Source organism: Bidens hawaiensis, unplaced genomic scaffold (assembly GCF_021521415.1).
Source record: "Bidens hawaiensis isolate Kalapana, Puna unplaced genomic scaffold, B.hawaiensis_p1.1 tig00037552_1, whole genome shotgun sequence".
Lineage (NCBI taxonomy): Eukaryota > Viridiplantae > Streptophyta > Magnoliopsida > Asterales > Asteraceae > Bidens > Bidens hawaiensis.
Window position 1 is genome coordinate 139,142 of NW_027505485.1, and position 24,407 is coordinate 163,548.

Here is a 24,407-nt window from a genome sequence, read left to right on the forward strand (position 1 = left end):
CTCGAGCTTGAGAATCTACTCACGAGCCGAGCTCGAGCTTTGAAAATAGAGCTCGAAACGAGCCGGGCTCAAACTCTGTGTAAGTTAAACGAGCCGAGCTCGAGCCTTGTGAAGCTCGGCTCGTTTGCACCCCTAGTCTGCATGCACATAATTATCATAATTCTTAATCCTGTATAAGAAACAAACTATGAGTGAGGACAGACATCAACTAAACTGATATTTTAAGTTGAATATCTAATAAGCATACACAAGCCAAAGATTCTAAAAAGTTGCATTCAGAAAATCTAAAGAAACTAGCTAAAGACAATACCACCTAATTCTTAGTAATAACAAACACAAAATAGCAATAATGACTGACTATCTGCTCCATTCTAAATCAGCACCAGATCGAGAATTAGCATTGTTCAAACCGGCTGTGCCTTCGGGTTTGATGGAATTCACAAAGGTATGCCACCCCAAAAGGTATGGCACAGCAAACTGCATAACATACAAATGTTAAGAAAGTGCTCATTAATACAAACATCATCAGTTTCCAAAAATGATCCCAAAAACATAGTTTGCTTTTTTTTTTTTAATTTCTATATTTGAAGAAAAGTGGTGCCATTGTTAAAAAGGAACAAAGTAAAATAATTAAGAGTACAATTGTAAAAGTACATTTGACCAACCAAAATTTAAAATTGTGTACAAATAATTTGATTTAAATATAAAAGTAAATTACACAAACGGCCCATGTCGTTTGGGGATGTGGTCCCTATGAACATTGTTTGCTTTCAAAGATGGTCCTTGAATCAGGTAAGATTTACTATTTTACCGTTTTAAATTTACACTTTAACCCTTGAATATTTTATTAATATAAAATATAATATAAGAAAATCGAAAGTACGTGGATGTGAAGAAGAACATACATTAAAAGCTGAGATGAGAATTGCAAACTCTGCCTTTGTAACAGGAATATAAATGCTTTCATCCATGTTAATAAGCTTGTTTTGAACACCTTCAATTCATAAAACCATTTAGTTAAATATAATTTCAAAAATTATATTCTATATAAAAAAAGGTAAAATGGAAATTATTACTGAGATTAAAGAAGTGGCCAGATCCATCTGGGAGCGGCTCCACCTTCAAAACTTTCCTAACGCGGCCTTCATCACTGCCAAAAAACCGCACGATTCAGCAAAACGAAAAGACCATTTTACCCTCATAATTATAATGGTTGAAATATTAACCTTTTTCCTTTAAACGGGTCGTGAAAGAATTCACATGAATCTCGTGCACCAAGACTGATAAGGCTTCCGATTTCAGTAACCGATAAGGAGAATACCTGAAATTATGAATAAAGATTATTAAAAGCAAAAAGTAATTATTAAATGCTTAATGAATAGCATGGATGAAGAATTATAATCAACAAAAAGACAGTAAACCGGCAAGAATTTCACTATATTGTGGTAAGAGTAATAATATTACTCCAAAGTTAAAATAATAAATTGTTAATTAGTATATGGATAATAAATTCATATAAATACAAAATAACAAGCAGATTAGATTAGTCACAATTTGAACAATCCATGAATAATAGATTCTTAATTTGATCATGAATTTACAAAATTTATAAGGTTTTTTAAATTGAGATTTACTTAGGAAAGATTAATGCTATTAATTTCAGATAGAAAATGTAATATCAACCGAAGAGTTAGTGTGTGTTTAAAACATTTATAAATAATTGTTTTGTGTGTTTATATCGTAGTTTATTTAAAAAAAAAAGTAATAAGAATTTCTTTTCAAAAATATCACACAAAACGACCGGTGCCACATGGCACAACTGATGCCACATCAGCAACATATAGGCTTCTGGTAACATGTTTTTTATCATCTAATATAGCACCAAACATCATGTGAACTTATATGGCCTTGCATCTAACATGTTTATTATGAGAATATACCACTGTGTTTCATGTGAACAAACAATAAAATGCATTCTAAATGCAGGATTTCTTGTAAAAGTTTGTTTTAACATTAACTTTTCAGCATATTTTTACACCTTTTGAATTCGAAAGTAGCTATAATGTTTTAAAGTTTAATCAAAAGAATACTTTCATAGAAGGGGGTGTAAACGAGCCATGCCGCTCGTGAAAGCTTGAATCGAGCCAAGCTTCGGTTTTGAGCTCGAGCTGGTTCACGAAACTAGATTAATATATATTATGTTATATACTCTAAAGCCGAGATCGATCTCTCTGTATATTAAGCGGAGCTAAAGCCTAGTCAATTGCAGGCTCGTTTACACCCCTATTTCTTAATTTAAATAAATTCTATAATTACAAAGATCCTGTCACAAACTTTACGATGATGCTGATATTGAGTAGCATGTAGCAATAAAATGTTAATTATTATTGTTAATCAAATATGCATTTATTTGAAATATAACTTAGAAAATAACTTACTTCAAACTTAAAAAAATATAAAAATGAAATCCATAAAAAAAACTTTAAAAAATAAATAAAAACTCGCATGTTTCGAACCTTGTTATACAATCATATTTCATGTAAAGTTGTGAATTTACCCCCATATATACCCCCCCCCCCCCTTTCTAAAGTTATTAAGACACAGAATGAGTTCAAACCATTAAACTCATCTTCTTACAATACTCATCTTCTTTTTGGGTTCCATTTTCTGCAGTACCTCCCCTTCGTTTGCTGACAAAACACATGTCGATAGTTGGATTCCCATCAAGAATCTAACCGATACAAAAGTGTTGAAAATTGGGAAGTTTGCAGTGGGAGAACATAACTATAAGGCGAATAGCAAACTCGGGTTCCATAAATTGGTCAAAGCTGAGGTCCTTCTAGGGTATGGAACGAAGTACAACCTAACGATCGCGGTTAAAGATGGTGTGCATGATGATAAACCTAAAACCTATGCGGCCCTTGTTGTTTATGACCAGCTTATGAATAAATCGCAGCTTGTTTCATTTAAAGGGCCTATTTAAACGTAAAAGAATGTTGATTTGAATAAAGGGTGTATCTTGAATATTTCCAATCTTCTGTTTGTTGAACTAGTGTTATTGCGAGTTGTAACTTGTAACATCAGTGATTATAGTGATTCACTGATTTGTGACTAGAGGTTGCAATTAGTACCATTCAAATAGCTCGTAGCTCAAAACTCGCTTGAAAAAATCACAAAAAAAATCGCTCAAAATCGACTCGTTTACAGAATAAGCCAGCTTGGCTCGAAAGGTTTACAACCAATCTGAGCTGGAAACGGCTTACTTAACCCCATCTTTGAGCTGGGACAAAATTTGTAACCCGCTTGAGGTATTTAAAGGTGTAATAGAATAAAAGTACGTATCAGATCCGTAAATCAGGTAAACCGCAAGGACCAGTCATGTAATTCGTTCTTTAATTACACACATATACACACACACACACACACATTCATGGGTTCATTATAAAAGACTAAATTATTGCGAGTTCAAACCTAAATCGCTTAATTTTTTCTATCTGTGGTTCATACTTGTTAATAAAATTATTTTTACATAATAATGTCTATGTTATGGACATAAAAAGAAAAACCGTTAAACTAATTTGTACACATGTTCTTTTTTCTTTTTAAGATGCCTACCTACACATGTGTAGCTTATGTGTAAGATATATATACCTAGGTTGGATTTACACATGTGTAGGCTCTATATATAAACGAATTTTGTTTATATACTTTTTAGATCAATAGAAGAGATGAATATACAATGCATTTCAATCAGTATCTTGTATTATTATTATATTTTTTTTTTCTAAATTGAGAAAATGAATGATTCATTTGTTCTTTATGTTCTCACAATAAGTTGTCATGTGTGTAGAACCATCCCCTATAAATAACAGCTCATGACTTGAAACTCGCTCAAAAACCCACCTTAAAATTGCCTCATTTACAAATTGGGCCAACTCGGCTAAGATCGAGTCAAGCTCAGATCGAGTCGTTTAAAAAACTCAGCTAACTCAGCCCAACTCGTTTAAGCAACCTTGGCTCGGCTTGGCTCATTTAAACAAACGAAGCCAGAGTCGAGACAACTTGTTTACAAATTGAGCCAGCTCGGCGTGACTCGTTTACAAATCAATACAGGCACGAGCAGACCTTGGCTCGTTACTTTACAGACCAAGCCATTACGAGCACAAGCAGACGTTAACAACCTCAGCTTGTTGTATTAGCAAAACTAAATCTGATATAAGTTTAATATCAATGAAAAGAAAAGAAAAGAAAAGAAAGTAACCTGCTTTCTACTCCAATCATATTGACGAACACCTGCAGCAGGCGCAAACTGAAGCAATATAAATCCCTCCTTTGTCAGCTTAAACGCCCCTGACTGTGCAAACAAATTAGACACGCATTTTGAGTTTTGAAGTCAAACATGTTACTTACATCTAAAGGGGCGAACTCGGGTCCTTGCCTTTATAAATGGAATGGCCAATGAACACCTTAGGAGCATCGGTTCTTTGTTGGTCGGAGTATTGACATTTGAGACGGAGTTTTGTGGTTAACAACTAGTTTGATTGTAGAGATTTGGGGGTTTTAGTGTTAGGGTTTTGGGTGAGGATGGGTCGTGTTCCTGTTGAAGGTATTGAAAGATTTAACATCTTCTTCTTGTTAGTTTAGTTGTTCACCCAAGAGTAGACGGTGAGGATTCATATATCAGACAACCCACCCTGGTTATCTTGTTGGAAATCCGGAAGGACTCAAACCCTCTCATTGTCTCAGCTTTACACCAACGCGTTATAGTGTGACGGTTCGTAACTATCAGTTTGGTTTGTTACGATACTATAAATAAAATATTTGGAACACAATATCAGTACTCGATATGACTGAAGCATGTCCCCCTCTCTATCACCGGATGTTACATATTGAAGATGTGGGTTTAAACTCAAATTTGATCTAATGGAAGGCAAAACAGAAAAACCGTCAAAGCTTGTCGGAAAGAGAGGGTTCTATCCTCCGAGGGTGAGAATTAGTGAATGGTATATGAGGTTGTAAAAAGAATAGTGAAAGGGATTCGTGAATAGACGGTTACCTCATAATGTGAGTGCATATGCATTTATCCCTGTATATATTGACACAAGCCGATAGTGGTATCTTTTAGGAGAAATAAAGCTCGAAATTTGTTATTTCTCCGGAGGTCACCCCTTGCATATTGCTTCTTTCTAAGGTAGGTTGTTTTTAAGATGCAATAAACTATTTTCGTTTGATTGAATTAAATACTCTATTTTTGTTTTTAAGATGCATATTGGTTTTTTGTTTCGTCCTTATATTTGTTCATCCATCTAGATCGTAACCTCTTCACATATGTTCGTTTACAAGGGTCTTTGGCCTAGCATTATAAACAAGTTGAAAGAATCTTTGTCTTTTCAATAGGTGTGGGGTTCCCATAGTTGTTAATAATAAAAATATATCTTAAAACTGGATTGTATAGTATATGAGTTGTCATTAAAAACAATGAGCATGTATGCTAGAGTGTGTGTTAGGTGTATAAGTTATCCGGTCAAGAAAAGAAAACATATGTTACATTTTAAAATTAACTATTGTTTTCGTGTTCTTGTGATCCGGCCATAATTCACATAATAATCCATTTTCCTTTCAATTTTTTCTAAGAAATAATCTATACCATTTTAGGGTTCGGCAAATTCGATTTTGGTTTAAAGATCTTGGAAAAGATAGTGATATACTCAATAAATTACAGAGAAAATTACCGTTTGTATCCCTGTGGTTTGAGGGCGAGTCGTATTGAGTCCCTGAAAAAAAATGAACTAGTTGAATACTTGTGGTTACAAAAGTGGCCCGAATAAGTCCCTCCGTCAACTTTCTGTTATTAGCATTGTTAAAACTATGGACAAACTGGTCTTTTCACACCTTAAAAGATTATAAAGAAAAAAATAAAACAGAACAATCGTTCTTGTAGCACGCCACCAAAGATCCATGTCTGTGTATCCATCCATTCCCCACTAGATTCTATAAATTTTCCCATTCCTTCCTCCACTCATCACAATATCAAGTGAATTTGTCGTCGAAGCTAAATTTTGTGAATTTGAAGTGAACGTGAAGGACATCCTCAAATAGTAAAATTATACTTCTTCGATTTGTTGTTGCATTGTTAGCTAGTTCTATTCATCTTTAAGCTCAATTGCTGATGGTGATATGTTGTCAGGTTTGGACTAGGCATTATCAATTGATGTTATTTTAGGGTTCATACTCGATTGGGTTTTTGTATTCTAATCCTCAACCATACCCAAAATAATTACTTTTTCATCACCAGGACCATATTTTGTGTTTATTTGAATGGTGATCGTAATGGTGGTCTTTTTAATAGGTGAGCGGTCGTGATATATGGCAACTGAAGTTTGCGTTTGTATAATGTATACCCAAACTACCTACAACTAGAGGCCTAAATCTTTTAACCTTAGGATTTTATTTTTTGTTTTTTTTTAAATGGATACACACACCTCATTTATCCTTACTCCTACTCTTAAAGTACTTGAATGAAACATCTATGCTCATGTCAAGATTTAAATCCTGTTCTTCACTCCGAATTTGTTTGGGGTGAATTCTCGGTATGGTTATTATTTAGTCTAAGTGGGTTGTAAAGTGGATAATGGTTAGAACCCAACACTAGGACGATATGAAAGAAAGTTATTGAATATTTATTTTTCATATTTTATAAAATATGAATAGCTATATTGCTTAACATGTATGCTTGGGTTTCAATAAGAGAACTGACTATTAACGAACTAATTAAGAATAGTTATCATGAGAACTCAACAAACAAGTTATGAAACATATATTGATTATGAGGCATCATGATAATAGGAAGCAGTGACGAATCTAGGAATTTTTTCTGATGGGTTCACCATGCTCTAATAGTGTACGACAGGGCATAAAAATTTTCAGGTAAGGTTCGGATCGGATTAACGGTTCGGGTCGATTCAACGGTTCGGTCGTGTAGAGTTCATTACATGTTAAACAAAAACGATAAATTAATTAACAAAAAAACAAACATCGTCATAAAAACGAAACAAATACATAAAATAGATACGATTGTCTTTTTAATCTAAAAAAACCACTTATAGTTGTTCTCTACAAGTTTTCATCTTTTGGAAACGTTGCATTACATCTTCGACCGAAACTTGTTAAAAAACTCTTTTTCAATGTAACAAATGCAAGCATCGATCAAGTATCTATCACCCATCCTATTACGTAGTTCCGTCTCACATGCTTCATTGAAGAAAAACTTCTTTCAATACTCGATGTTGCAATCAGTAAAACAAACGATAACTTTATTAAACAATAGACCAACGGGAAATCAATGTGTTTTCTTGTTTCCACCATCTTTTTGGCAAGCTCACTTACCCCATTCAAGTTGTCAAACCACGCATCTTCTTTCACATTAGCAATATAGTTGCCGAGTTTATATATAAGCTTTTCTTTTTCTTGAAATTAAAATCATATGGTCAGTGGCGGATCTAGACATCAATCTCAGGGGTAACATTCAATTTTTTTTACCGTATTTCATACAATGTAAACGAGACAAAAATAAAAAATGACAATAAATAAATTTATACACACAGGGTGCAGATTTCTCCTATTTAGTTTTTAAAAGTTTGAAATTGAGCCATTACATCATCTTCTTTTACTTTATCAAGCGTTTCTCTTTCAAACGCACAAATTAAAACATTGTTCAAAATACTCATCACCCATCCCATTTTCGCAAATCCGTCTTGCTAAGCTTCGTTTTAGAAAAATGTCTTTCAATGGTTGCGGTTGCAATCGGTAAAACCAATGCTAACTTTAATATTCCATAAACCAAAGGAAAAGCGGCATGCTTTGCGGTTTCCACCAATAGACGAGCATGAAGGTTAATCTTGAATTATTAATAAAGTGAAGGGTTTATTTTGTTATGTTTTATTTTAGTTAATTGAATTATGATAGGTTTAGGAAATGTTTGTCTTGGAGAGGAAGCTTTATAACTAGGGTCTATGTTATTTTTTTTTGTTGTGCCAAGAAGTTTATTCTCCATGTAAGTTCATGAAGTTCATTTGTTAAGTTCATTTGATTATATGAAAAGAGACGAGGGTTGTCATCCAAATATCTTGTGCTTGTTTGTTTGATGTGTTTTTTTGTTTGATGTGATTGTTTGATTCGTCTGGGCCAACAGAGCAAGGTCACCATTCCATTCAATTTTTCAAATTTATAATCTTCCTTTAAAGTGTGATAAAATGTTATAAGATCACACCTTCTTTTTTCATTACTAAAACCACTTGGATACATCTCAGAAAATGCCACCATGTGAGATATGTCAAACTTAGAAAACGAATCACATTGATTTAAACCAGACATATTTTCTAACAAACTAGTTTAGACCTCACCGGATATATTTCCAAGTTTTTGAATTTGCATATCCAAAACCGTATTTAAAACTTCAACCTCCAAAAGATGTCGATTAGTAATGACATTCTTTCGGTTATTTTGATTACCATAACTTAAAGTCATATCTAGCATCTTAATCTTGTTTTTTTTTCCACACAGAGACGTCACTCTTGCCAACATCTTGTCAAGCATGTTTTGTCGTAGATTATTCAATGCTCGGTTTGTCCGGCGGTTGTTTGCTGTTTGATACTCCGCCTAAACCAACGAGTAACGAGCTAATTTTTTAAAAAGAGTTAATGGGTTTAATTGGTTTGGGCTTAAAACTTTAGTTGGGCTTTAATTGGTTTGAACTTTTAAATTGGTTAAGCTTTAAACAAACAGCGGAAATGTTATATTTCAGGGGTAACGAAATACGAAAACCGATTAAAAAATATCTTTTTTACACTGCCAACGAAAAATTGAGGGGTAGCAGAGGCTAGCCCTATCAATAAGGTAGCTCCACCCCTGCATATGGTTAAAAGGAATAAAAAAGAATAAAAGAAAGAAAAATAGAGTAGAAACTTAGCTGGAAGCTTTTAAAAAATGAAGAAAATAGAATAAAAACTAATCCTTGATGCTAGGAGGAAGTTTTGAACATGGGAATGTTCAATTAAATGGAAGGATATTTACCATCAAACTAGAGCTTTATATTATGAATGAGTTCACCCTCAAATTATATATGGGTTCACTCTCATCTATAATTTATATAGGTATTCTATATAAATTTCAAAACTCAGTAGGTTCCCATGACACCGTCCAAAACACATAATTAGGAAGTTGAAGAAACAAGAAGTTGAGAGGATTAATCAGTGTTAGCATTAACGAAAGGTTAAGGCGGGTTTCTAAACTTTTTGTTACTGATTGTTTTAAGACTGGAATGCATGCACATGAGTTGATATTTACCATAACGTTGTTTTTTTATAAATGAAATGTCTTGTATAGATGTTTTGTATTATTGTGTTATGGAAATGGAAATGTAATGCTTAGTTAAAAATGCGGTTTAAACAAATTAAATATCTAGGACAACATGTAAGTATCAAAGAAAGTTTACGTAACGTTTAGAAGATGATCATGAATATGTGGCCACCTAGTCACCCACAGAAAGGTCCACATGTTTTACATTTTTATTAATTTTTTTTAAGTTTTAATATTTCCGTTATACTTTAGATGATATATGTTTTAAACATATATAATTTTCACTCAGTATGATTTTTCTTTCATAACTTATCTTTTTTTTTTCCCCTCCCATTTCATTTGATACAGTTGAGTTATGATATCGAACGTAGCTGATACCAACCAAATTTCGACCACATAAATAACAAACTAAACATGTTTTTCGACACCCTTTCGCCCATATTATGACTATATATTTTGGTTTTTGATTCGTTTGCTATAGCAAGCAAATACCCTACGGCCATATGATTGATGCCTCGTCCCTTTGCAACATCCTTATTTTTTTTATCTATGTACAGTTATATATATTTTTTGAAACATAATTTAATATAAAACTCATTAAAGCACGCACATATACCAGCTTCAAGCTGCAATCTTTTTTTTATTTTTATTTTTTTTTTCTATTTTTAACTACGTTTTGGTTTAGGGGTTGTTTCTCAATCTTGTGCTGAACCAATAAGTGGTTAGACTGATTAGCAAGTACATCTAAATTATTCAGCGTGGTCCTAAAACTTAATCATTAAGAAGTGTAAACAAACATAATTTACCAGTGATTGATTCAAATGTAATCTCTGAAAAAGTCTCTCTCTCTCTCTCACTCTCTTCTGGTTTTTTTTTATCATGGTTTGAGTACCGGTGTACAGGTCATCGAAACGAGACTTAACAGATTTTAGCACCCCTAAGCAGAATAACCAGCTCCACTGCGAAGCGTGACCTGGCATCCTAGTTAAATGCATTAAAGGACCTTTCAGAAAACCTCCCCAAGTATTAAAGAAAGTTTGTGTTAGTATATGTTTGTCTATAACTTAAATTACAGTTTTGCAAGAGTATGCCTGTTACATATGTTCATGTGTGTAAGTAGCTAATAGCCTTCAGGTAGTAAGAGCACGGATATGCATAGCGTGCCAACGAAAGCATCAAAGTGTTTCACTAGATAGTGAATCCATTGCGGTGACCTTAGCGGTTGTAGTACTTTCTATAAAAAGTTATGATGATATTATGTAAGAAATAATTTGTTTTAACAATCATGCTATTGTGAATGAATGAATGAATAATTGTTTTGAAAGAATGTTCTATGATAAGAAAATTTTATTGGCATTTACGTAACAAATAATTTGTTTGTAGGTTCAAGACGCGGGATCAAACAATAATATTTTTGGATCAATCTCCTTGTAAGCAAACGGAAATCACTTTCAGATAACCGAGATCTCGGATCTTGCCGGGTTTGGTTATTACCGGTTAAGGAAAGGAAGAAAGGTGGTGGGGAGAGTTGGTGAAAGGATAAGGTTGATAGTTTGTCAAAAAATTATGTAGTTCATGGAAGTTTGCAGTATTTATTAGGGCCGTCCAAACCGCTTGTCGCTCGAACTCGCTCGCCGCTCGCTCGAAAATTGCTCGGAAGTTGCTCGCTCGTTTTTTCGCTCGATTGTAAACGAGCCGCTCTGCTCGGTTCGGTTTGCAAACGAGCCAAGCAACGAGCAAAGGTCCGCTCGGATCGGTTCAGCTTAAATATTTTTAATTTATTTTATATATAATTATATATGTATAAATATATAATTAATTTTATAATTATCTTCAATTTAATTTTAAACAAATGATATGCTCCTTACATATTACATATTTAGTCCTTGCTTTTAAAAATGCATTGTTTCCTATCCACCCATTTCCCACCTACACACCCACCCATCCATCTCCAAAAACCAGTTCACGACTCCCACTCTCAAAAACCCTAAAAATTCTTCTGCCCAATTAAAGATTAATTGTTTCAATTCAACGCTGAACAAGTACAAGAACGAGGAAGATAATGACGGTTATAGGTCTTCCTGTTTCGATTTATCTGTTGCTGCGAGGAAAACCTATAATTTGAAATTCATTTTAGGTTCAAGTAATCCTCTCAAATCGTTACCGGTTAATATCAGTTGTCGTTGCGGCAACGATGGCGCTGATTCCGGTCATGCCATGCCATCGAACAGGGTATGGAATCGGTGGAAGACGGAAGTCACCATTTTCTGTAATTGTTAACGAGCAAAACTGAGCAGAACCGAGCTGCTCTGTTGTAAACCAAGCGAGTTCTAGCAAGAACTTTCTGCTCGTTTCCCTATATTCGAACCGAACCGAGCTGCCCGGTTTTAATACGAGCGGAGTTCGAGCATACGCTCGCTCGGTTCGGCTCGGTTCGTGAACATCCCTAGTATTTATAGTGTAAGTTCCATGCACTCATCTTTCATTATTTTGGCCCAATGGGCTTTTGTTTACAATGGCCTATGGCCCAAACATACAAAGAGAGATGAAAGACAATTACATTACAACGCAAATGAACAAGATAATACAAAAGACTACGTTTACAAAATAGGGCCTAACAATCTCTCTCTAGTCTTTAGTATTGTCTTAAGTCTTCATCGTCAGTCGGTCTCGTACACCAAGCATCCATCATCCTGTAGTTGATCTTCAATAAGTCGTCATACAAACTTGTTGAACATTTCAACTATCTGATATGTGTTTTCTTTGCCATGATCTTCAAGTGTATGCATAGGAGACTAGTATAGCTTCAAAATGTCTTCCTTGCTGAGACCCATTAGTTCGTGCTCATCAAACACACAAAGAGGATGCATGGTTCGGCCATGAATCATGGCTTCGCCTGTGTTATTATCGAATTCCCAGCATTGGAAGTCATGGAGTAGATTAGGCTCGAACGGTTCTCCATGATAGACTTCCCTACTTTCATTAGGCATCTTGAATCTCCAAGCCTTTCTTTGTTTGCTCGTTGCTGAATCAATCTCAGTGGGATACTTGAAGGTTCTTCCCTTTTTTAGCTGGAAGTTGGAGTAGTCAGCTTTTGATTCTCTATGAACTTGTCGCTTGAACCATCCTTCCAAGGGGTGTTCAAAGTCAGATATCCGAACTTCGGTTATATATTCGAACCTTTCAGATAATGGATTTCGCTATCCGAATCCGAAACTTCGGATATGCGTTCGGATAATGAGCCGGATATCTGAACATATGGAAAAAAATACTTTCTTTGAAAATTTTGTTACAACATCTCAAGAATCCAACTCTTCCAATCTGTAATACAATCAAACAAATCTGTGAATCTATAATTAACTGTCACACCCCGACCAAAGGCGGCGGAACATGTCGAGGTGTAATGATTGTCCATAAGCACATGACACTAATTAAAGTGACAGTATTTAGTAAACTCATTTCATTTCACAACATCGAAAATGTCACATAACAATTATCCATAAAATAACCATAAACAAGATATCACAAAATATGGCAAATTTGATATTGTTCATTTTTACTAATATCCTAGGGTCTTTGATATCGTTTTCTTCACAATCATAAATCAACCAAGATGCAAACCTGCAACATTTCATAAAATAAAGTTTGTCAACACAAAGGTTGGTGAGCAATTCATAAGTTTAATCATATTAGTATATAATAAAGATAGCCACAAAACTTGCATACGAAACGCTAAATAAAAGTGGTAATTTGGATAAACAGATATCGCTAAACACATTAGCGACACCTAACTATAAGGGGATGCCAAATAGTCTAGGATTTTATAGTTATCGTTAATTGCATTACGTTAACGACACCTTGCTATAAGGGGATGCCAAATAGTCTAGGATTTTATAGTTCCACCAACCAAAAGCGATAAACACATAGGCATATAAGCATAGAACACCAAATCGAGCAATTATTTAGGTAAAGTATACAACTACGTTTGTGGTTTAAGATTCAAATATAAAGCATTTTGTTGAATAAGTATGAAATGTCACCCCCAAAATAAAAGATGAAAAATGGGGTATGAAGTACTCACCTTCAAGTAGTAAACTTGAAAGATGATAATTTGGAGATTTGTCAGAACGACGAGTTTAACGCACAATGCCTAAAAATAAAAGAAGTCTTGAATTTAGAAAGGTTGTCTTGAAGGTCTTTAAACAAAATAAATGTTGAGAAATGTAAATAATTAAAGTTCAAGGTTTAAAATGTAACTATTTAAGAATTTATAATAATAACCCTTTAAAAATGTAAGTTTGCTCGAAACCGGGTTAAATTATCTAACCTTAATATTTACTCAACCTATGTTAAGTAATAAGGTGGGTAAAATGCAAGAATGCAAATCCCTTTGGAATAAAGATACTAAAACGGTATTTTTTTTTTATCGAGTGTTCGGGTTGTCGGTTCGGGTCTTGATAATTGGTCAAACCCAAAGTCAACTTTCCAAAATATTGAATGTTATGAGATAACTCAATAAAATTTAATAAGACTTAACCAAGTATGTAGTTCCATTGTTTTAGAACTAACAACGCACGTTAAGCGAGTGCTCGGCTTTGTCGGTCCAAACTTTGTTATGAGATCAAGTTGGATCCAACATTTCCAAGTACTTAAGAAAATATTTAAAAATCAATTTGTAACTATTTTTAAAGAAATATACAAGTCTTGATGGCTAAAAAAAACACACTTGTGTGTCTTAAGCGAGTAAGAATTGGTTTGGTTTCCACATGTCCAACCACTAAAGAACTTGTATAATAATGTACAAATAAAAAAAATACTTTAAGTTTTACAACCAAAAGTTAACAATAAAGTCTTTAAACAAAAGTTCGGTTTTCGGTTCGGATCGTGTTTCGGGTTAAGACCGAGGTAAGATTCTACAAACCCTAACCATAGAAATTGTAAAAATGATTTTAGAAACTTAGATCTAACAATAAGCATGTTTAAACAATTATTTAACAAAACTAGTAACAAAGTTCGGTTTATGGTTTAGAGCTATTTACGGTTAAACCGAAGCATAGACTCTTAAAAACCCATAACCATGGAACTTGTAAACATGATCAACAAACTAAAATAAGCAAGATTAATATGTATGAACAAGTTATATAGATGTATATATATCAAGGACAGGAAGCCCTCCATGAAGCCTTGCCTTATGAGGTCTGAAACCTCACCGACCGGAATCGGAGAAGTAACTACCAAAGGTAAACAAGGGATGTATATTATATATATGTTGCACAACCATAAACAAGTATTAATAAGGCTACATAAACTAATTAAGATGAAAGACTAAAAACCTTCAAGAACACTTAAGAAGATAACCTTAAATCTTTGATGTTTGAGAGAGTTTTTTTTTTTTTTAGAGTTGTAGCAAGGGAAAATGAATAGGAAAGGTGGTGTATATATAGGGTAATGTTGGTGGTCAAATATGGGTGTGAGACACAAGAGTTTTCATGCAAAATGGATCAAGACAAAAACACAAAACAACAAAAATAAATAAATAAATATAAATATAAATAAAAGTAGGATGTTTTTAAGACCCAACAAGTGTGAAACAATATTGTAACATAAATCCATCATTTTGATTATAACATAAGCTTCGATTTACAAATCGGGTCGGTTTACATAATAAATAAATACAAAAACGAATACAAACAAGACCCGAAATTGACGAATGTCACAGTATCCCCTACTTTAGGAAATTTCGTCCCGAAATTAAGACGAAGACGATGCTGCGAACAAATGTAGATACTTCTCTTTCATTTTGTCTTCTCGCTCCCAAGTGAATTCCGCGCCGTGCCGTGATTCCCATCGAACTTTGACTAACCGAATATGACTACGCTTGGTTCTCTTCTCGTTGCGATCCATGATCTCAACGGGTCGTTCAACCAAGACCATCAACTCATCGACATGTACTTCGTCGAGAGGTATATAGAGATTACCCTCGGCTAAGCACTTTTTAAGATTTGAAACATGAAATGTCGGATGAACACCGGTAAGTTCTTCCGGTAGTTTGAGTCGATAAGCTACGTTTCCAACACGCTCAAGGATTTTAAAAGGACCAACGAAACGAGGAGCTAGTTTACCCTTCTTTCCGAAACGGGCTACCCCCTTCCAAGGATATACTTTTAGAAGGACAAGATCGCCAACATTAAATTCGATCGGTTTTCACCGTTTGTCGGCGTAACTCTTTTGACGACATCTAGCGGCTCGGAGGTTCTTACGGATTCGATCAATAACGTCGGTGGCTTCTTGAACCATTTCGGGTCCCGTGATTTGAGCTTCACCGACTTCGTTCCAACTAATCGGAGAACGACATTTACGACCGTAAAGAGCTTCGAAAGGAGCCATCTCAATGCTCGAATGGTAGCTATTGTTATAAGAAAACTCAATGAACGGAATGTGAGAATCCCAATTCCCACCGAAATCAAGAACACATGCTCGTAGCATATCCTCGAGAGTTTGTATTGTACGTTCGGATTGACCGTCCGTTTGAGGATGATAAGCGGTGCTAAGATGGAGACGTGTTCCCAAAACTTCTTGAAGTGAACGCCAAAAATGATAGGGTTTCTAGTTATATATAAATTAAAAATAAGAGAAATTAAATTTAATATATCGGATAGCTCGGATACCCGAACTATCTGAAAGATCTCAAAAATACTATCCGAATCTGAATTCGAATCCAAATTTTAGGATATCCAAGATTCGGATACGGATTATCGGATAATTCGAATACGGATTCGGATTCAGATTATTATGAACACCTCTTCGGAAGTAATTCATGTCTAACTCAGACAAAGTATGCATCTCAGTGTGATGCATCAAGTCCCGGATTGATAATCAAACACGAATTAAACGACTAACTCTTGTTTATATATATCAAAAAAACTCACTCAAAAAACTGATTACAATATCTCAAACCCTAACTCGGTTTGACTCTTGATGAACCCTAACTTGGTTGCACCAACTTCACAATCTGTAATGTCTAACCATAACTCGGTATATATAGACTAACCTAACTTGCTAATTAAGACATTATCAAATATAATAAAACCCTAATAATTCTTGGGCTAGGCCTTACACTTGGGCCAAACAACAATTGAGCCAACAATCACCCCTTCAATTGTTGTATCTGACTCACCCGACTCACCCCCTAATTTCCTACTCAAAATTGACGGGTCTTCAACTTCACGCTTGTCGTCTTTTCCTTGATTCTCCCGAGGCTTTTGTTGATCTCTTGCCATGTTTTTTGGGCTCCACTTGGCTTGAAGTAACACTTGCTTCGTTTATTCATTACTCGTCTTCCCTTGGGTTTAAATCTCTTTCTTGACCATGTGTTTAGTTTCTTGAACACTCTTCTTTGGACTTTGAATATTGGAACTTGGATTTTTAATTGGAATCTGACTCGTAACCGGCTTGTGTCACACCCCGACTTAGGGCAGCCTAGGAGTGTGACTCATAAGTTGGTACCTGTTTTGTAAATATATAAGAGTTTAAGGTTGTAAAGCGGAAGACATGTTAAAATATTTTTATATTCCAAAGATGGGATTTTAAAACACCCGTTAATTTGTACATTATTTTAATAAAACCCGTTAATATTCCAAAGTTTTTGGATAATAAAACCATGATTTACATTATTTTAATAATAAAATGTCCATTGAGCCATCAAATCGTCTAACGGCTATCCATCATCTCCAAACACCTACTCTCCATTACTTGTAAAACAGTTATAAAAATACGTCAGCAACACAAGCAGGTGAGCACGCTGACACAAAATATTTTAATACTTAGTTATCCCCTCGGGTATCTTATGACCCGGCCCATCGTGGCTTAGGGAACAACCAAGTCAAATTTACTATTATAAACATCTAGTTATACTTAAAACCGCTTAATGATACCGCAGCATCGAGGACTTAGCAACTACCAATATACACGACATAATCCCCTCTCGGACTTTACTTAGGTCCGGCCCAACGTGGCGGAGGCATTAGCAAGTGTGGCGCGGTGTGCCCACCGTCTACCCACATATGTAAGGATCCAAACAAACGTATACAATAGCTTCAGGGCCAGCAATTACTTTTGTTTATAAAGTTTTAGGGATATATAATCCCACGCAAACATTCAAAGACTTGTTTTATAAAAAGTTGGACGCATTCACCTTTCTTTTTGTTTGGTGTTTCTCACCGATGTCTTTTTACCTCGGACCTATAGTACGAGAATAACGTTTTATAAGTACTAGATCAACGATCTAGCTTCAGAACTTTAATCCGTTTACATAACCTTTACCTTGACATTTATCTCTTTATAAAATATAAGGACCTCTAGTCTTTTCCTTTGTTAATCATTTATAAACTTCGTTTCTTCTTCGTGTAGAAATGTACATTTCAATTTTCTTTTATTATAAGAAACAATTATAAAAGATATATAATAAAGAAATATTATTTCATCTATAATCTCGACTTACGAAATCTATTTGTACTTTATTATATGATCAAGGTTCGGGCTACATCCCCGACATGGGTCTAAGCCATTTATAATACAATCATCGGGCAGGACCCCTACCTTGAACGGTTTGATATAAGAAATGCCTAAGCTTTACTCGAACAATACTTCTACTTGACGGTGGAAAGTCGAGAGAGTAACTAGGTAGAGTTACAGCACGCATTTCGAGACAAAACTTGTCGGCATATCGACATATCGGGGTTGTGGCACGCTTCCTGCGGTTATGTGTGTGTTTTGGAATGTGTGGGATGGATGAGAAACACCCCCATGCCCGCCCTATTTATAGGCCAAAAGAGGCAACTTCGCTCCGCGCGAAGATGCAGTAGGCCCGGTGAGTCGCCAAGGAGGCTTGCCACGTGTCACTACGGCCTGCCACGTGTCACTTAATGGTGACACATGTCCCGTGATGTGTCGCCATGTGTCGATTGTTGGTGTCTTGCAACTTCGCGTCGCGCGAAGATGCAAGACCAAATTTTTCACGCCACGCAAAGATGCAAAATTTCAAATCTTCCATTTTTAGTCCTTGATCTTTTGGTAACTTGTCATGTCTTGATCTCGTCCAGACATCCAAAAATACAAAGGCGGCTCTCAAGTGTACGAAGTGCAAAGTGCGCCATCAAAGCGCCACATTGCTCCCATCGCCCTTCACCCGTGCCCGAGCCTGTGTGTGTGCGCGTCGGGTGCTTCGCACCCTCCACTAGGACTAGGGAGAGCGGTTAGCCACATAAGAACATTAACATGAAAAGCTCTCTCCTTATAAAGTGCTTTATATTTCTTTCTTCCTCCTATGTGGGATGGGGTTTCCCTTTCTTATTTCCTTAACGTAAGTTACTTTCATTTCTTTATCTTATTTTACCCATTATTTATACCATGAATATTTTTGATCCCTCATCTTTATTATTTGTCAAAATTGGACCAAATTTTTCGTGATGTTACATCCTCCCCACCTTAGAATGAATCTCATCCTTCACATTCGCTAGAATATATGTGGGTATGTCTTTCTCATTTCTGATTCTAACTCCCAAGTAAACTTGGGTCCTATTTGGGAGCTCCATCTTATCTTGACTAGCTTTAGCCTTCGTTGTTTAAGTTGCTTAACTTGGAAATCTTCAACTTGTAGAGGTTGTTCTACAAATTTTAGATTTTTGTTGATTTCAACATCTTTTAATGGCATGGCTAAAGTTTCGTCAGCCATACATTTAAGTAAGTTAGAGATATGAAATACATCATGTATTCCTTTCATTTCTTCGGGCAAACATAAGCGATAAGCAACAGTACCGATTCGTTCTAGTACTTCAAATGGTCCCACGAAACGAGGACTTAACTTTCCTTTCTTGCCGAATCGTACGACTCCTTTCCACGGGGATACTTTTAATAAGACCTTATCGCCTATTTGAAATTCCAACGGCTTACGGCGAACGTCTGCATAACCCGTCTTAAGTCATTCACGGATTTGTAACACTTTATCCGTGGTTTCTTGAACTACTTCGGGTCCAGATAGTTGATTATCTCCAGTTTCGGACCAACATACAGGCGTTCTACATTTTTGTCCATACAAATCTTCAGATGGTGCAGCCTGAAAACTTGTGTGATAACTATTATTATATGAGAATTCCAGAGGAAGGTGATCATCCCAACTTCCTCCTAAATCAATTACATAAGCTCAGAGCATGTCTTCAAGCGTTTGAATTGTTCTTTCACTTTGCCCATCAGTTTGAGGATGATAAGCAGTGCTAAAATTCAATTGAGTTCCTAACGCTCGTTGGAAACTATTCCAGAAATGCGACGTAAATCTACTGTCTTGATTTGATATGATAGATAATGGCACATCATGCAATGCTACGATGTTGTTCACGTAAATTGGGTCCAATTTACCCATAGAATAAGATTCATTGATAGGTAAGAAATGAGCGGATTTAGTTAACCTATCAATGATGACCTAAATAGCATTGTGTTGTCGGGTAGTTTTAGGGAGTTTCGTAATGAAATCCATTGTTATCATCTCCCACTTCCATACAGGGAGTTCAGGTTGTTGAAGCAAATCTGAAGGATTTTGATGCTCTGCCTTGACTTGTAAACAGGTTAAGCACTTAGCAACATATAAAGCAATATCTCTCTTAATCCCATTCCACCAGTAGTTCGGCTTAAGATTTTGATACATTTTATCACTACCGGGATGCATCATGTATTTTGATTTATGAGCTTCATTCATGATCTTTTCACGTAAATCACCAACAATCGATACCCAGATTCGGTCCCAAGTCTGAGTATGTCGTCCTCTCCTTTTACTAAAGAATCAATGGTGTCGTTTCGCTTTTCTTCGGAGATATGGTTTTCTTCAGTTGGTTGCTTCTAAGCCTTCTTGATTTGTTCTATTAAGTCTTTTTGTAGTTCCAGTCTCAAGGCTCGAACTCTTTTCTTTCTCACGTTCGTTCCTTCTTAATGCGTCAGCTACCACATTTGCTTTTCCTTCATGATAGATGATTTCCAGTCGTAATCGTTTAAGGTTTCCATCCATCTTTTTTGATGCATGATAAGTTCTTTCTGATCAAAGATGTGCTTTAAGCTCTTATGATCAGTGTACACGATAAACTTGACTCCATAGAGATAGTGCCTCCATAACTTTAGGGCGAAAATTATGGCACCTAACTCTAGATCGTGAGTCGTATAATTCTTTTCGTTCACTTTCAATTGTCGAGAAGCATAAGCTATTACTTTCTTTCTTTGCATTAGTACGCAACCCTCCAAACCTGAATGAGATGCGTCACTAAATACAACGAAATCCTCTGTACCCTCTGGCAAGGCCAGTATAGGTGCATTTGTAAGCTTTTGTTTAAGTAAATCAAACACTTCTTGTTGCTTGGTTCCCCATTCATACTTAACATTCTTTCGGGTTAATGAAGTTAAGGGAACTGCTATATTGGAGAAGTTCTCAATGAATTTTCTATAACATCCAGCCAAACCTAGGAAACTTCGAACCTCGGTTGGCGATCTAGGAATCTCCCATTTAGCTATTGCTTCAATCTTTGCAGGGTCTACTTGAATTCCATTTGCGTTGACAACGAGGACAAGAAATTGTACTTCATACAGCCAGAATTCGCACTTGGAAAATTTAGCTTACAATTTCTCGTTTCGGAGTAATTCAAGTAAGATCCTAAGATGAGCTTTATAATCTTCTTCCGATTTAGAATAATAAGTATGTCGTCGATGAATACGATTACAAACTTATCTAAATAAGGCTTACAAACTCTGTTCATCAAGCCCATAAAAGCGGCTGGGGCATTAGTGAGTTCAAATGGCATTACGGTGAACTCATAATGTCCATACCTTGTCCAAATAGCTATTTTCGGAATATCTTCTTCTTGAACTTTCAACTGATGGTATCCAGAACGTAAATCTATTTTCGAAAAGAAACTCGCTCCTTGCAATTGATCCAATAGGTCGTCAATTCTAGGTAACGGATATCAATTCTTAATAGTTACTTTGTTCAACGCTCTATAATCGATACACATCCTCATGGAACCATCTTTCTTCTTGACGAATAATATCGGCGCTTACCAAGGTGATGAGTTTGGACGAATAAACCCTTTCTCTAACAACTCATCTAGTTGTTTCTTCAATTCCTTCATTTCTGTTGGAGCCAAACGATAGGGGGATTTGGCTATGTGAGCTGTTCCAGGCATTAAGTCTATTCTGAATTCGACTTCTCGATTAGGTGGAATTCCTGGAAGTTCATCTGGAAAGACGTTGAGAAATTCGGATACTATAGGTACGTCTTTGATTTCCTTCGGTTTTGATTCTTCCGTTACATAAGCCATGAGTGCTAAACATCCTTGGTTTAAGCATTTGTTAGCTTTCATCATGGAGATTATGCTAACATGACCAGCGTCTTTGTCGCCCGCGATTTGAATCGTTCGCTTGTCAGGGGCTTGGAGTTCTATGGTTTTCTAATTGCAAATGATACGGGCATGGTTGTTAGATAACCAGTCCATACCTAGAAGTATATCAAAGCCCGCTATGGTCATGGGCAGTAATTGTACAGGGATGAAGTAGCCTGCCAACAAGATCTTTCCATTTTCTAAGGTTTCAGAAATTTTAACTATCTCACCACTGGCCGTTTCGATGTTTATTGTTTTATTCAATTTTCTTAAAGGTTCGTTTAATATACTATACAAAACTTATAATCTATAAAACTTTGATTTGCACCAGAATCAAATAAAACTCTCGTGTAAACGTTATTAACTAAGAACGTACCGGTGATGGTTTCCGGTATGTCCGCGGCCTTCTTGGTGTCGAGCATTCCCCTTCTTTCCTTCGTTCTTGGTGTCGCTCCCTCCAGCACCTCCAGTATCTCCACTCCCAGCAACATTCTTTGTAGGACATTCGAAGCTAAGATGTCCCATCTCCTTGCAGTTGAAGCAAGTCATCTTGTTCTTCCAACAATCAGCAGTGGCATGCCCTGGCTTTTTGCATGTATCACAGATGGCAGATGTAGATACTGCGAACCGGCATCGACCAAGATGATGCCTTTTACAAATATTGCACAACGGGTAGCTAGAATTGAAACTACCCTTTCTCATATCCACTTCCTTTCCCTTGAAACGGTTATTTCCCTTTCCCTTCTTGTCATTCGTTGTATATTCCTTCTTATCCTCTTCCTTGTTGCGGATTAGACCGTTCATCAAATAACCATCCAGCTCCATGGCGGATTCGACCGTCTACGGCAAATGAGACCTCACCATGTCTCGTATTTCTCTTGGTAAACCCCATATGTAGCCGGTTACCTTGCTTGATTCTGGTGTTACCAACTGGGGCACAAGTCTACAATACTCTTGGAACTTGGTATTGTAGTCTCTTAGATTGGTCCTGACTACCTTGTGATTGAGAAACTTTGTTTGGATTAAGTCGGTCTCATGTATTGGACAGAATTTCTACATAACCAAATCTTTAAAGTCTTCCCATGTCAACTGATGCATGGTTTTTCTCCCTCTTGCCATCAACAGAGTGTTCCACCACTTTAAGGCTTCCCCTTTAAACATCTATGCCGTGTACTGAATCTTTTCCTCCTCAGTACATTTACTTATTGTGACAACTGAATCCATTTCTTCAAGGAATCTTATGGATGCTATGGCACCCTTGTCGCCATAAAACTCCTTTGGCCCACAATTCTTAAAGTCCTTGAACAAACAACCTTCGATTCTTAACCTCTTTTTAAAGGTTCGGTGGAACCCTTCACCATTGGTTGATCCTTGATCACTCTCTTCTTTTTTAGGGGTAGGATTCGGATGGGTTTTGGATTTGACAGACTTACTGGGTTATCGGTTTTCACTTTGATGGACAGATTTTTCTTTCTTGGCGGGTAATAAGGTATTCATGGCATTAATCATTTCGTGCATTTTGGTTATCAACTGCTCATGGTTTCCTTAAGCAGGCTCAGTTTTTGATTGGTTGCTTTTAGCGTTTGAAGCTTCCTTATTTTGGGAGGGATTACTTTGTTTTGACATTCTGAAATTAGAAAGAAATGGATTTTTAACCAAAGGAGTTTTATTTATAACATTACGGAGATATATTACAACTATGACAACTTCTACCATCATAAACTTAGAAACAACGATACAAACACAAGTACAACGAACTTATTCTAGAAACAACCGGTACTACTACAACGGAATGGAAACAACGGTGCGACTACAACGGAGCGGGAAACAGACGGTACGACTACCGCAGAGTGGGACCCTCAATCCTTCATGTATTTCTTGATCATTCTCTTCAACTTACTACATTTGTGTAGTAGCTTCTTTCCCACATTCTCTTTCCTGCTACGTAGCCATCTTCTTTTGCAACTCATCGGTCTCATGGAGTGCCCGATCCATATGCTCTTCTTATGATTGAGGGACGACACTTGGATACCTATACTGTGGTGGTGGATCTCGATATCCCATCATGACTATGTCATAGTGGTTCCTTGGGTACGGTGGCGGAGGACTTGATTCAAATGGCGTTATAAAAAGCTTCCGCAGCCTTTCCTTGCTGCCTGATCTCCTCTTCTTGTTTTGAGATGGTCGGAACAACACCAGTGTAGGGTGGAAAACCATTTGTAAGTGCTTGGACATACGGATCTTGCGGATCATAATGAGGGGACATGTGAAACAACGGTTGTTGGCAGCCCATACTCGGTGGACAATCACATCCTAGGTGGTTTTGCACCTCATGGCTCTTCTCATCAATGCTCATTTCTTTTGGAGCTTCCTCTTCTGGATCTTCTTCTGGCTCTTCCTCTGATTCCTCTTTTGGCTCAACTTCTTCTTCTGGATCAACTTCCACATCACCTTCATTCACATCAACCTGAATGGTCACCTTTTCGAAAGGCTACATCACTCTCATCTTGGGTTTCCTTGATGGATCTGAAACAGAATCATTTGGAGGATCTGTGGGGTTATAGACTGGAGTTCTTGTATATCTTGGGTCGGACTAAATCTGCATCCAACTTGGGGTGTTCTCCTTAGGATCAG

The 24,407-nt window shown here is 36.3% G+C and overlaps 1 pseudogene across 1 annotated transcript; it reads right to left on the minus strand.

Moving 5' to 3' along the window:
- Positions 1–257: 257 nt before the first annotated feature.
- Positions 258–4,625, minus strand: LOC143613474 (single-stranded DNA-binding protein WHY1, chloroplastic-like; annotated as a pseudogene). Its single transcript, XR_013150122.1, has 6 exons — positions 4,411–4,625; positions 4,262–4,354; positions 1,227–1,321; positions 1,077–1,150; positions 906–994; positions 258–477 (listed from the first exon to the last, which is right to left on the minus strand). The product of XR_013150122.1 is annotated as a single-stranded DNA-binding protein WHY1, chloroplastic-like (transcript).
- Positions 4,626–24,407: the final 19,782 nt, after the last annotated feature.